Source organism: Tamandua tetradactyla, chromosome 17 (genome assembly GCF_023851605.1).
Source record: "Tamandua tetradactyla isolate mTamTet1 chromosome 17, mTamTet1.pri, whole genome shotgun sequence".
NCBI classification, from domain to species: domain Eukaryota; kingdom Metazoa; phylum Chordata; class Mammalia; order Pilosa; family Myrmecophagidae; genus Tamandua; species Tamandua tetradactyla.
The window spans coordinates 68,657,569-68,670,750 of NC_135343.1; the positions used below are offsets into that span (position 1 = coordinate 68,657,569).

The 13,182-nt window shown below is 33.0% G+C and overlaps 1 long non-coding RNA gene across 1 annotated transcript; it reads right to left on the reverse strand.

The window, feature by feature from the left end:
• Positions 1 to 3,271: 3,271 nt before the first annotated feature.
• LOC143661736 (uncharacterized) lies at positions 3,272 to 6,885 on the reverse strand. Its single transcript, XR_013164789.1, has 3 exons — positions 6,798 to 6,885; positions 5,016 to 5,505; positions 3,272 to 3,528 (listed from the first exon to the last, which is right to left on the reverse strand). It is a non-coding gene; the product is annotated as an uncharacterized LOC143661736 (long non-coding RNA).
• Positions 6,886 to 13,182: the final 6,297 nt, after the last annotated feature.

The window sequence follows — 13,182 nt, forward strand, 5'->3', positions numbered from 1 at the left end:
CAATAACATTTTTTGCTTTTTTTTTCCTTCATGGTGCTATTAAGTACTGTAAGTCAGCTTGGTTTGTATGAGATATGCAAGGTAATTAATTAATAAAGAATAGCAAACAAAAATCAAAGTCAAAAGCATAAGATGGAAAGATGGTCATTTTATATACTGATAATGCATATATTCACAATAAAAATATAATAACCTTGAATATGAATGCACTAAATAATATAGCATCAAAAATATAAAGTTAAAACATTGCCTAAGTGTAGACACTGAATGTTTATATTACCTGTAGATAGAAAACATAAAAAAGAATAAAATGAAAACTTCTCAATAGTGACATAATTCACAAGACTCCAAGAAATAAAAAGAAAAAGAATACACCTTAAAGTAAAATTTTAAATTAAAAACAAACAATAGGGTGCATGGGGAGTTCAGTGGCAGAATTCTCACCTGCCATGCAGGAGGCCCAGCCTCAATTCCTGACCCCTGCCCCTCCCTCCACTCAAAATATGGCACTACAATAATGGGATACTCACATGAACTGTGACACCCTCCATACAGCATACAAAAAAAAAAAAAAAGCAGTGATTAGTAAATAAGCTCCATGTTGGAAAATTAGCAGGAATGAAAAATTAGCAGGAATGATCATCAGGAATTATGAAAAATGGAAATGTCTTAAAGAGACTATAAAATAGCTCATTTAAATCACCAAGAAATAAAATAAAAATATAAACACAATGAAATAAATTTCACTGTAAAAGCTGAAAATTAGTTTAAAAACTAAGTAGAAATAAATAAATAAATAAAAATAAAATAAAATAATGCTCATGGAATTTCAAAGCTCAACTTATACGGCTTAGGAAATAAATTAAAAACAGCTGACATGAATTTCATGAATTTGAAGGCAGATCTAATTATAAAGAATATGGCAAATAGAGATAGAAACTATGAAAATTCATTTAAGGTGTATACAAAGAGAAGCTCCAGGGTGGTGCAATGGTGGCTCAGTGGCAGAATGCCCACCTGCCATGCCAGACACCTGGTTTCAATGCCTGGTGCCTGTCAAAGCAAAAAAAAGAGAGACAGAGAGAGAGAGAGAGAGAGAGAGAGAAGCTCCAGCATTGTGTAATGGACATTCCCTAAGTAAAAATAAAGAGAATGGGGAAGTGAAACTATTGGAATTATAATAGTTTTTAAAAAATCAGAATTGAGGTAAGGTTTGAGACTGTTATTTGAAATAAATCACCAATTCTTAGGGCAAGACAAGAAAAATCCATTCATATACGAGCTGATGTTAGGGAGGGGAAAATAAATAAAAATTGGGAATAATGGAATATTTCTTAAAACAATAGAGGCATCATATCAGCAAGCATAGATGAACACAGGTGGAAAATTATTTTTAGAATACAAAATAAATAACACATAGCTTTCTATTTCATACCTAGCTAAATTATCATTTTAGTCTAAGAAAAATATTTTTAGAAGAAAGGAAAAGATTATTTACAGACCATCCTGAAAGATATACTTGAGTAAGAACACTGAATCTAAATGGAACAAAAAGGAATATGCAAAAGAACAGTAATTATTCCTTGAACTAAAATATCCCTTGACCATTTATATACATTTATATCCACATATACACAGAACTCTGGCAATTTAGATTAAGTTCTGCATTAGAATTTTTAAATAAAAATTTGAATTAATTTTAATATTTTCAGCAGAACATAGATTGCTCAATTTAAAATTTGTTAAATAAATATGTTAAACACATAATGAGTACCTATTAAAAGAATGGAAATAAAATTTTATTTCAAAACAGTAAGACGGTAATAAAGGGAGAGAACTAAAGAAAATTCATTGAACTCAAAATAAAGAGGAAAAAGAAAGAATACCAAACAAAAACTAACAATATCATGACAAACGGCAAAAATTGTAGATATTTCAGACCATATCTGTAACATTACAGTCAGTATGAATATAAATAAGTTTTGAAATACTTACATTCTTACAAATTTCTATATGTGATTTTCAATAGATACTTCTAAAATAATACACCACAAAAATGTTTAAGAAAAAGAGTAAAATGTTAAACCATACAACCAACAGATAGCTAGGCCAAGATAAAATACCTATTAGGGATATAAAGAAATCACCATATTGAACTATTTTTCAGGCACTGTAATATGTACCTGAAAGCATCTAACAAGATGGCTCTCTAAATAGATAAAAATTGTGGACCTCTGTGTATTGCAAAAAATCAAGACACAAGGCAAAATTTTGAACACATCCGTATCAGAAACTGATAACATATGTAGATTAAATGATGATGATAATAGTAATAGTAGTACATAATAATGGTTTAAAAATTAACAAGGTCAAACTTTAAATTATTTGTAGAAAATTACAACCAACAACTGAATATCTTCACTTCAAGTAAACAGGAAGCATTCATAAAAATTATTAGTAGTATTCCAAAGAATATACAGCACAGAGCTTACATCACAGTCTTTGACCACAAAGCAATAAAAATAGAAATAGCAACTATGCAACCAGTTCCCTCTCCAAAAGAAAAATGAAAGAAAAAGTTAACATAAACTATATGTTCTGAACTATGAAAAAAGATATAGATAAAATAAAAATTTATAACAAAAATTAAACTACTGTAACTGAACAACCAAGTAAACATCTCTGATACAACACGTAGAACAAAAATAGGGAAAGTTTCAGGATAAAATGCATATATCAGAAAACAGGAAAGAACAAAATGAATGTGTGGAGCATACAACTAAAAAAACACAACTATTTATAGAACAGAATAAATGTAAAAATAAATGGTAAGAAACAATATCAGTAAAATACAAGGTATGAAATGGGAACAAAGTAAAAAAGTAGATCAACAGAGCTAATATTGGTTCTTTGAAAAGATTCTTGTAATATGATAAAACTATCTCAAACGTTCACAAAAAAATTGTTCTAGATAAAAGTGAAAAGAATGGGAAAATTTAGTTTGGTATTGGAGAGGGCAAAAACTTCTTAATATTGCGTTGATCTTTTTTTACAAGAAAATCATAATAAGGCAAAATGTTCTCATTTTAGTCCAGATGGATCCCTCTACCACGTTCTAGTGAGTTCACCTGCCCTTGTACTATCTGCAGCCTCTCAATACTGTTTCCTGGTTAATAGATCTATTAGACCTTTCCTTCACACACAGTCTACAAAATTAACTTTAGTGATTAACATCAAAGCATCCAAGAAAAATTAAAGAAATGTTTTAAAATTCTGAATAAAAATGGATCTCTTAAATAGCTCAGTAAAATCACAGCATGTGGCAGACACAACAATAACCGCAATAATATCAAGTACAATTCTCTACAACGTAAAACAAGCAGTGACGTGGCCGGCAGGAGGGCCCAGCGTGGACGCATTCTTGGTCTTCATCTGCATTCTGGAGGGCGAGGCATCTAAGAAGATCTCTGTAAGGCGTCACATAGGTGAAGAGGTGGATCTGTAACTCAGGTTGGCTTTCACCCAGGGCTGGAACAGAACAAAAATTAGACTCGGAGACAGCCCCCGGAAGCAACCTGGAGCGGAAGTCAGTGGAGGCCGGAAGTCAAGAGAGCCGGAAATGAGCGGAAGCCAGAAGTCAGACGGGAGCCGGAAGTTAGCAGCAGCCAGAAGTCAGGAAAGCCGAAGAAAAGGAGACTTGGCCAGGGGTCGAGAAGCCAAAGAAACCGGAAGATAGCCCGTCAGCCAGAAGGTATTGACAGGGAGGAAGCAGATCTTCAGCCTCTGAAGCCTCTGAAACCCTGAGCAAAAACTTCCACCGTTTAAACCAAGCAGTTTTATGTGGAGTTTGTTTTAGCAGCCAGGAAACGAAAGCAGCAGGTAAAAAAATAAATGAAGGCCATAGACTGAGGAAAGATATTTATAACATTTTATGAAGTTGTGTCCTGTCTTGAAGATCTTTTAAAATTTATAATAGCAAAAGTTAAATAACCGAAATATAAAAATGGCAAAATAGCAGGTGTTGTAAGGAGCTAATTTGAATGGTTAATGAACACATAAGTAGAAGCTCAAAATCTCTAGTAAAGAGAAACTGAAAGATACGAACTAAAACAGCAAACTTTCTATTTCATGACCTTTTACATGGCAATTACATTTTTTAGAAGGATGTGGGGCAATGGAAGTTTCACACACAGTATTAGATTCAAAACTACCGTAGAAGGTGTATGGATTGTTCAGTGGTAGAATACTTGCTTTCCCTGTGGGATACCTGGATTTGGTTGCTGGACCATGCACCCACCAAAACAAAACAAAAAACTAAAAACAGCAAATGAATAAATAAATAAATAAATAATTTGATTACTTCATATCAATTTGTCAAAATTTCATTAAATTGAAAATGAACATAGCACACAACTGAACAATTTCCCCTCAAACTTTAAGTTCTCACAACTGTGCAAGAATTTTTATTGCAACACTGCATGTGATAAAGAACTGGAAGAAGTGTAGGAATCAGTAGGGAAAATATGCTATATTCATGAAAAGAAGTGCTACAAAGCACTGACAATGAACAGACATATCTGGATGCTGTGATGTAATCTGAGAGACATGATACTGAAAGAAAAGTTGCAGAATTAAGAATTCAGTATATCAATTATATAAACTTTAAAAATAATGCTAATCGTCATGTGGATTATACAAATGAATTAAAGCATAAAACATGGATTAGACGAATGCATACCATTTTTAGAGTATGTATCTCTAGGAAAGGAAGGGACTCAAATAGGGAAGGTACTCAAATCCTTCTTTATCTATATGGATTATGCATTAAATATGGCAAAATACATTTGTTTTGTATGAGTGGTGGATTCATGAGCTTTAAATTATGTTACATATATTTGAATAATCTGATAGAATTAAGTTAAATTAGTGGAATATCTTAATTTCACTTAATTTCACTTAATTTTACTCTCTAGAAATGAAATAAACTAATTGTAGTAGAAAATGTTTTGACTCACGTAACTTAAATTCAGAGAATCAGGCATAGATGGATCTAGTTATTCAAATAATATCACCACAAGGAGCCTCTTTCTCTCATTTTCATTCTTTCCTTCACTCTTACTCCCTTGTGTGCTTGCTTTCTTCTTTTACTCAGATTCCCTTTCTCTTGTTTCGTTCTGGCTGGCCTTCTCTACATTATGAGAAAAATGTTCTCAGGTAGCTTCCCTTTTATATGGCCTCTGCATCTCATTATCCCGTAAAAAGACAAAGCAGTAAGAGCAGCTCCTGGTATGACATTAGGTGCTTCTCTTTGGACGAAGTGTCCCCTGGACCAGGGGGATGGGCACGGCTGAAATTTGGCTGGTGGGCATCAGTCAGGCCTCCTTGGTGTTTATGGCTGGCATCTGTTCTCACCAGCAGGTGGCCTGTTACAGAAAATTAGTGCACATGCTGTGCTGGCTCTTAACCATTTTTAAGACTCCTCTGGTTGTGGGGTCCCTTCATTGGCTGGCGAGGTGAAGCAGGATCCCAGATTGACAGTGTCACCAGAATCACATGAAGTGAAAAAGGGAAACCTCATAGTTGGAAGTCAGCAAGAGCAGACATAATATCTAATAGCAATTAAATATACACAACAGTAAATTGACACAAATGCAATATAAAGCTCCAGCATACTCCCTTCAAACTCTAACAGATTGACAACAAAAGATAAGGGCACAGAAGAGTTGAATAACATAATAAATACAGTAAATATCTGGTTAATGTATTTGTATACTTGGGAAAGCACATCTTCTAAAACTTTCATGAGAAATTAACCATACAATGGACAAAAATACTTCAAAATATATCCTAGGCTGAAAGTTTTGCAGGTTACAAATTTTGACTACAATTCATTATGTATAGTAACTAGTAAAAGAAATTAACAAATGTCCATGACACATGCAAATAATTTAACACCTGTTTCGTGAAATAACTATGAGTTCTGGAGGAAATGAAAAAATACCTTTGAAAATAAGATTTCAGAAGAGCATTTATATTCTAGGACCTAAGATGGTTTACCACAAAGTGTTACTCATTAGTGTGATTTTTTTTGTTGTTAAAGAAAAAGATGAAATAGTATTCAGTTCCACAAATTCAATGAGAACTCAACTGATCCCCCTTAGAAAACAAGAAAAGTGAGGAAAAAAGCGAGGTAAAAAGAGAAAGAAAATAATAAACACCCAAACAATAATTATTGAACAAGAACAATAAAAATAATTTGGTGTAGTTCCTGTAAAAAAAATCATAAATATTGATACATTTATTTATTAAAAAACAGAGAAAATGAATTTAAAATACAAATATTGAGAACAGAAGATATAGGGATTAGGTATAATATATAGAAACAATACTTAATATGACTCCGATAAAAAATAATTGAAAATACTTACAAAATGTATGTTTTGCAGTTGGTCCAAGGAGATATAGAAAGCTACAATGTTTAAATATCTTTTATTTTAATCAAAATATTGTTAAATACGTCCTTAAAGAAAATACTTTGTGCTTAGAGAATTAGACGAGTAGATTCTTTCTCTTTTCAATAATAGCTAAGTACTATTAGTTATTAACTGTTCCCAAACCTTAAGGAAACAAATGAGCAAACAAAAACAGGTATCAACAAAAGATGGGCAATGTCATTGAAGCCTTGGAAGAGAAACCCATGAAACAACAAACTATTCTGGCTAATAAATAGCAATGTGAAAACTAAAAAGTAATCATTACCAAATCTAACTCAATAAGTTACTGAAAGAACAATATACCTCACAGGACATCTATTAATATCACAAAAATAGGTCCAATAATTTTGCAGGCATGTTGTGTCCTAGGCCATCTGCTAGGTTAGCCTGCATTAGCTGCTTTGACCACATAAAGGAAGCATTGTTAGCTCATGGTGTACTTGAATAAATTTAGCCGTCAGTGTAAATTTCCCAAAGCCATGCAACTTGCTGGAAATAGAATTCAAATGTAGATCATTCTAAATCAGTCCCCGATATTTGTGTGATGTCCATCTGTTGGCCAGTTTAGTCATCTTTCTACCTTGGTCCTTCCATCCACTCAAACGTCCATCAGTCTATTAGCCATCCACTGAGAACTGTTGTAATGAATGCCCAAAATTATGTGTAATGATATTCACACCCACGCTTGTAAAATCTTTTTTCAGAAAACTAAGAAGAAGATGTCTCATTCACATAATACAGCTTATTTTTCCTAAACAAAAGTCAGCATCAATTAACACATAAGAAACATTCCCTTTAAAATTTGGAACTAGTTGAAGAAATATACCTAATATATAGCCATTATTATTTAATAGTGCTCTGAAATTCTATCATCTGTTATAAACAAAAAACAAATAAACCAGATTGATTAAAGTAGAAATATAGAAAATACTGTTTTAGCAAACCATAATTACGTATATACAGTATGTACATTGTAGGACCTAAGATAATTAATTAAAAACTATTAAAATATGATAATTTAGCACGATAAATGGGTGAAAGATGTAGGTAAAAATCATTATCTTCTTAATATCTTCTTCAGTTAGAAGACATATAAGAAGAAAATATTCAATTCACCATACAATAAGAAATGTACAGTATTCAGTAAACTATTTAAATATTTGGAGTGCCTATACAAAGAAACTACAATTTTTGTTGATAGATATAAAATAAAGATTGAGTAAATGAGAAGGTGTACATTTTTTAAATAAGCATTAATAAGAAATGGAAGGGAGGAGGGAGAAAAAGATAGGTAGAAGAATGACAAGGGAGAAGAAGAGAGGAAAGCAGAAAAAAGGGGAAGAAAAGAAGAAATCAAAGAAAAGAAAAACAAGGTCTCTAATTTGTTTGTGGGTTTAAAGTACATCCAATAGAAGTTCAGCAGAATTATGTAAACCTTTCAAAATTATTCTAAAAGATTACAAACTTCATTTGGAAGATTTAAAAATTGAGTGTATCTAGTATAGTTCACAGAAAGCACAGTATCAGGAAACTAACTTTATCATAAGCTAAAATATACTAACGCTATTATTAAATTAATATCTGACTGGCACAAGAAGAGATAGTAAAACTGATAAAAGAGAATAACTTAGATCTCGGTAGAAGAGGGACTTTATATATGGTGACAGAGCCGTCAGAATGAATGCCACAGCAAGGACAATGTTAATTATTTGAAAACTTGCCTTGAATCAGAGAACCAAATTAATTTCAGATCGATAGGTAGATATGTGATAAAGTAGGTGGAATAATAAAATGTTAATGGTAGAATCTATATGATGGGTATGTAGATATTTAATGTAAAATTCTTCAAATTTTGTTGTGTACTTGAATAATTTCATAATAAAAATTAGAAAAAGAATTGTTAGTAAAAGGAGAATAATGGAGGGTGAACCTATAATGAACAAGAAAAGTATTGAAATAACAGAGTTAATAAGCGTAAAAGTGCTAGAAATCTACATTTCCCTGACCTAAAAATTTGAGTATTTTTCATATTTTGTTGATTAATTTGATGTTCTCTTCAGTGAATGCTTTTTGTAATATTTTGTCCACTTAATATGCCTTCTTGCAAGCATCCATTGTTTATTATAAATATTCTCATATTTTGCTTTGTGAATGATTTTCCACACTTTTATTGTGTATACACAATTTTGGTGTTACATCTTTTAAAATACACAATTGTTAATTAATGATTAAGAAACTTTGAGAAAAGAGAAAAATATCAATTGCACCAAATTCCTGACGTAGCAGTGGCGTGGTGTCTTCTACATTGCTAGCAAAATTGACTAGAATTCCAGACTTTTTACAAAACAATCTGAGAGATCTTTTAAAACCAAACCCATATATCCCAAACCGTTAGTGGATAAATGAAAAGTACAAGAATGCTAATTGCAGCATTGTGTGTAATGGAAACAAACAAATATGAGAAAAGAAAACAGAATGCTTGATTAAATAATGGTAAAAACTGATTTCAGGCTTTACCAGTCCACTTGCAGAGATGTCCAAGTTAAAGCAAGATGCAGTAAGCTTATACCATATGATCTCATATTTAAAACACAGAATGAAAAATTTCCTGTGTATAAATATATTCATAGATATACCTGCACATGATTTCGTGAGCACAGGGGAAAAATTAGAAATATCTAAGCTGTAATATAGCTTACCTAGGAGGTGGATGGGTGGGTGGAGGGGAAAAAAGAAATAAGGAAACACACAAAAAAGACTATATATAAAAGCAGTAAGAATTATATATCCAATTGTATAAAAACCAGTTGAGAGCTAGAAAAATCACAGATTAAATTGTTTTTAAACAATGTATAATGGAAATTAACATCAAATATGAATCTTAATATATTAGGAAAATATATAAACAAGCCAATACAAAAATAATTCATATCCTAATACCTTCTTTTCTTTGCATGTGCAGGTACCAGGATTCGAAACCTGGTCTCCAGCATGGCAGGCAAGAAATCTGCCTGCTGAGCCACCATGGCCTGCCCCATCTCCTAATACTTTTTAGATCTGCTTTTTGTCATATTCTGCGTCTATCTCAGTATCAAATTGCTGTTCATCATCTCAGATTCCATGATGGAGCCCTGTGAAGTAGCATTAATTTGCCTTCCTCCAGGTGAATCAGATTGTTAATCAGTACTGTTTGGGCATGATCGCTGAAAGCATTAATAAGGCAGCCTAAATATATAAATAGGTGCCCTATAGGAATATGAAAATTTGCCAAGTATGTTGCTGAAAGCCATGTGCATTGTCTACCAAATTTTCTTTTACTACCAGAGTAATAAATTAGAAAAGAAATGAGTTTATCATGACCTAGATAATAATAAATGAGCAGAAGAATCCAATTTAGTATATTTTTCTGGGTGATTGTCAAGTCCATCTATCTACAGCTTGGTGACTTAATATTCCTTCACTTTGGGAAGTGGAATTTATCTATTGCCATCTGCATGGTACCTGTACAATTAGTCATATTTTTTCATTTCATTTACCAATACTAGGAAATATTTGCTATTTTTCGGATTAGCCAGATATAGATTTTTTTCAGAGATAGTAGCCTTAAATGTAATTTGGCTATCTCCTCCCCTACTGCCTTTCAATTCAATTTACCAATTATTATTTAAATCTTCAGTGTTGCAACCATTTCTGCAACATAAAACAAAGAAAAAATAATTTATGGATGATTTTTCAACTACTAGTAACCCACTGTTAGTTCTAATATTTGCCCTGTGCCCAGTGTCCTATAATATTTTAGTATCATAAACACATTTAGAATCCAATCGAAGTTCTGTACTTTGGAAAAATGTACACACACACACACAGACACAAATTGGCCATACATTTCAAATATATTGAAATCTCTTTGTGCATCCCAATTCAGAATCTCTTCCATAATCCTTTGATTTTATTTTAGATGCAGTAACAAAAAACAAATCATATATTTTTTTATTACCTTAATACTTTGAAAAACCTCTGGTTATTGTCCCAGTTTTATGTTCCTGGCACTAATTCCTACCAGTGTACCACTTAATACTTGTCTTGGGGAATACTGACATTCTCCTAAAGAAAAAATAAAAATCATGGATCACCCAAAGATTTAATCGGAAGAAAATTCTATTGTGTAAAGGCCATCTAGGTCTTTTAGCTGGTACATAGAGATGATTTTCCCCTTTCTAGAAGACAGAACATTGACCATTAATTATTGTAGCATCAAAGAAGAAGAGCTCTGGTCCATGAGCTTTCCTGACATTTCTTTACTTTTCTGTGGATTAGAAAAACTAAGCTGAAAGATTTAAATATGACTTCAGTAAAAGTAGAAAGACGACTAAAGGAAAGCCAACAAAGGGTAACATGAACAATGAAGAAACTGACTCATAGAATGGGACTAGAATATTTGTCGCTTATGAGGGTAGAAATATACCTGCCTTACCCCCCACTGCTACCGAGTGTCTGAACCAGTACCTATTCTAGTAGGATCTAAACAGATATTTGATGAATAAACAAATGCACAATAGCTTGGTTTGTATTTTGGTTTCTTGCATAGTTCCTAGCCTGCCTCTACCTGACAGAGGGAAATTCTGTTTTACTACACTCAGGCATGGCTAGATTCTGTTTCGTCCAGTTCCAAGACAAGAACTGAGGGAGACATTTTTCCTACATACCTGTGTCTGACCTTCCAAGTTCAGGTTCAATTATTTTCCTGGATAACTGACATTATTTTCCTTCCTTTTTTTTGTTTTCAAGTGCGTGGTCCAGGAACTGAACCCAGGTCTCCCGTATGGAAAGCGAGCATTCTCCCACTGAAACACCCATGCACCTGACATTCATTTCTTTATATAGCACTTATACATAGGGTTTCTTATTGTTTTGTTTCTATGTTTTTGTTTTTCTTATGGCATATTAAAAATGACCAATTTATTTAGGCATCAGAGGAATGAAAAATAAAACGCAACGAGATACCTCAACAGAATGGTTAAAATTAAAATTGCCGACAATGCCAGTTTCTGGCAAAGAATGGGGAACAACTGGAACTCTGGAATAATTCTGATGGTACTATAAATTGATGTACCAATTTGGCATTGATATTTGGTAGTTTCTTTTAAAGCTTATAGACTACATGTGACTATCTTAACGTACCTTATGGTCAAAAAATTCCAACCCTAGATGTACCTAAAAGAAATAAATATGAACATTCACAGAGAAATGGGAAAATATTTACAAAGCTGCGTTATTCCATAGTAGTCAAACCTTTGAAGCAAACCAAATGTTCATCAAAACGAGAATGGATAAATGATTTATCCATTTCATACAAGAAAACCCTAGCGGTGAAGATGGATGATCTCTGTGCATGCAACCTGAGAGGGGGATCTCTGGCAAAACATTAGCAGATGCACATGATCATATATTGCATGATTCCAATATTGCGTGATTTTGAAAATGTGTACATTCTGGATTCATAAATAAATAAATACAAGATATCCAACGGAAGGAACTAAATTTCCCTTGTTGAAACATATCCATCTGCACTTCTACTTCTGGGAATATGGGATAAAGATACCCTTAACTACAACTTAAAACTGGACATTGTCTATAAAACAAATGTAAGAAGCTTCCGAGAGGTGGAAAGAAGGCAGGCCCCTCTAGGGAGCTCAGGACCAGATGAATAACATAGCAGTTTAAGATCCCTGGGTTTTTCTTTTATCATATAAATGCCAGGCATGGAACTGAAAAGCCAGCAATCCTGATATGCCAGGAGGTGCACACCAAAATGTCCCAACCAAAGCCTGCTCTCTCTCTAGACCAAGGACAGCATAACCAAACAAAAAGCTTTTATAAAAATAATGCTCTACACGAGGCAAACACCACAGAAGAAAGAAAGTGGCCCCACCTACACCCATGCCAGCAAAGTCCATGTGGAGACTGTAGATTCCCACCATTGCAAGGTTATTTAACTAAGTGTCCCAAGCCCAACCAAGGATGCTACTCTAATTTTTTATAGAGTGTTTTTTTTATTATTGTATGTTGTCTTAGTTACTATGTGGTCAAGCTACACCTTATATCATTTGTTTTAAAAGAACTCAATGTTTGATAATAAGTGGAATACTGTGTTTCATACACTAAAGGTACTCCTCCATAATGAATTATAATATTTCTTATAAATTTTATGTGTTACTTTTTAAAGGAAAGTTGTAGAATCCATATATATGTGTAGAATCCCAAATAGGGGAAAGATAAGGAAGATGTAACTGCTAACAAGCACCAGTCATATTTCCATGTAGACTCTACTGCAGTTCTCAGTGATAATGAGATGCACATTATTATTCCTATTTTACATCAGGAAAATGAGAGTTGGACAAGCTGAATTTTTTACTCTAGGTCAGACAGTTAAGTACAAAAGTGCACACTCTTTCAGTGTATTAGGTCACCTCTCCAATGGTGGAAAACATCTTCAGCGTGTTTAAACTATGGTGTGCTTACTTTTAGAAAATCACATAAAATTTTAGCATTAGTTATATATGCAGAAGAAATCTTTAGAAAATTATTTCAACCACGTGAACTCAGATACTAAAAATGCTTTGGAGTTTTCCCTATTCTTCTTGACAAACATATCTTGAAATACCCTCTTTTTCCTATTTTTACCTCA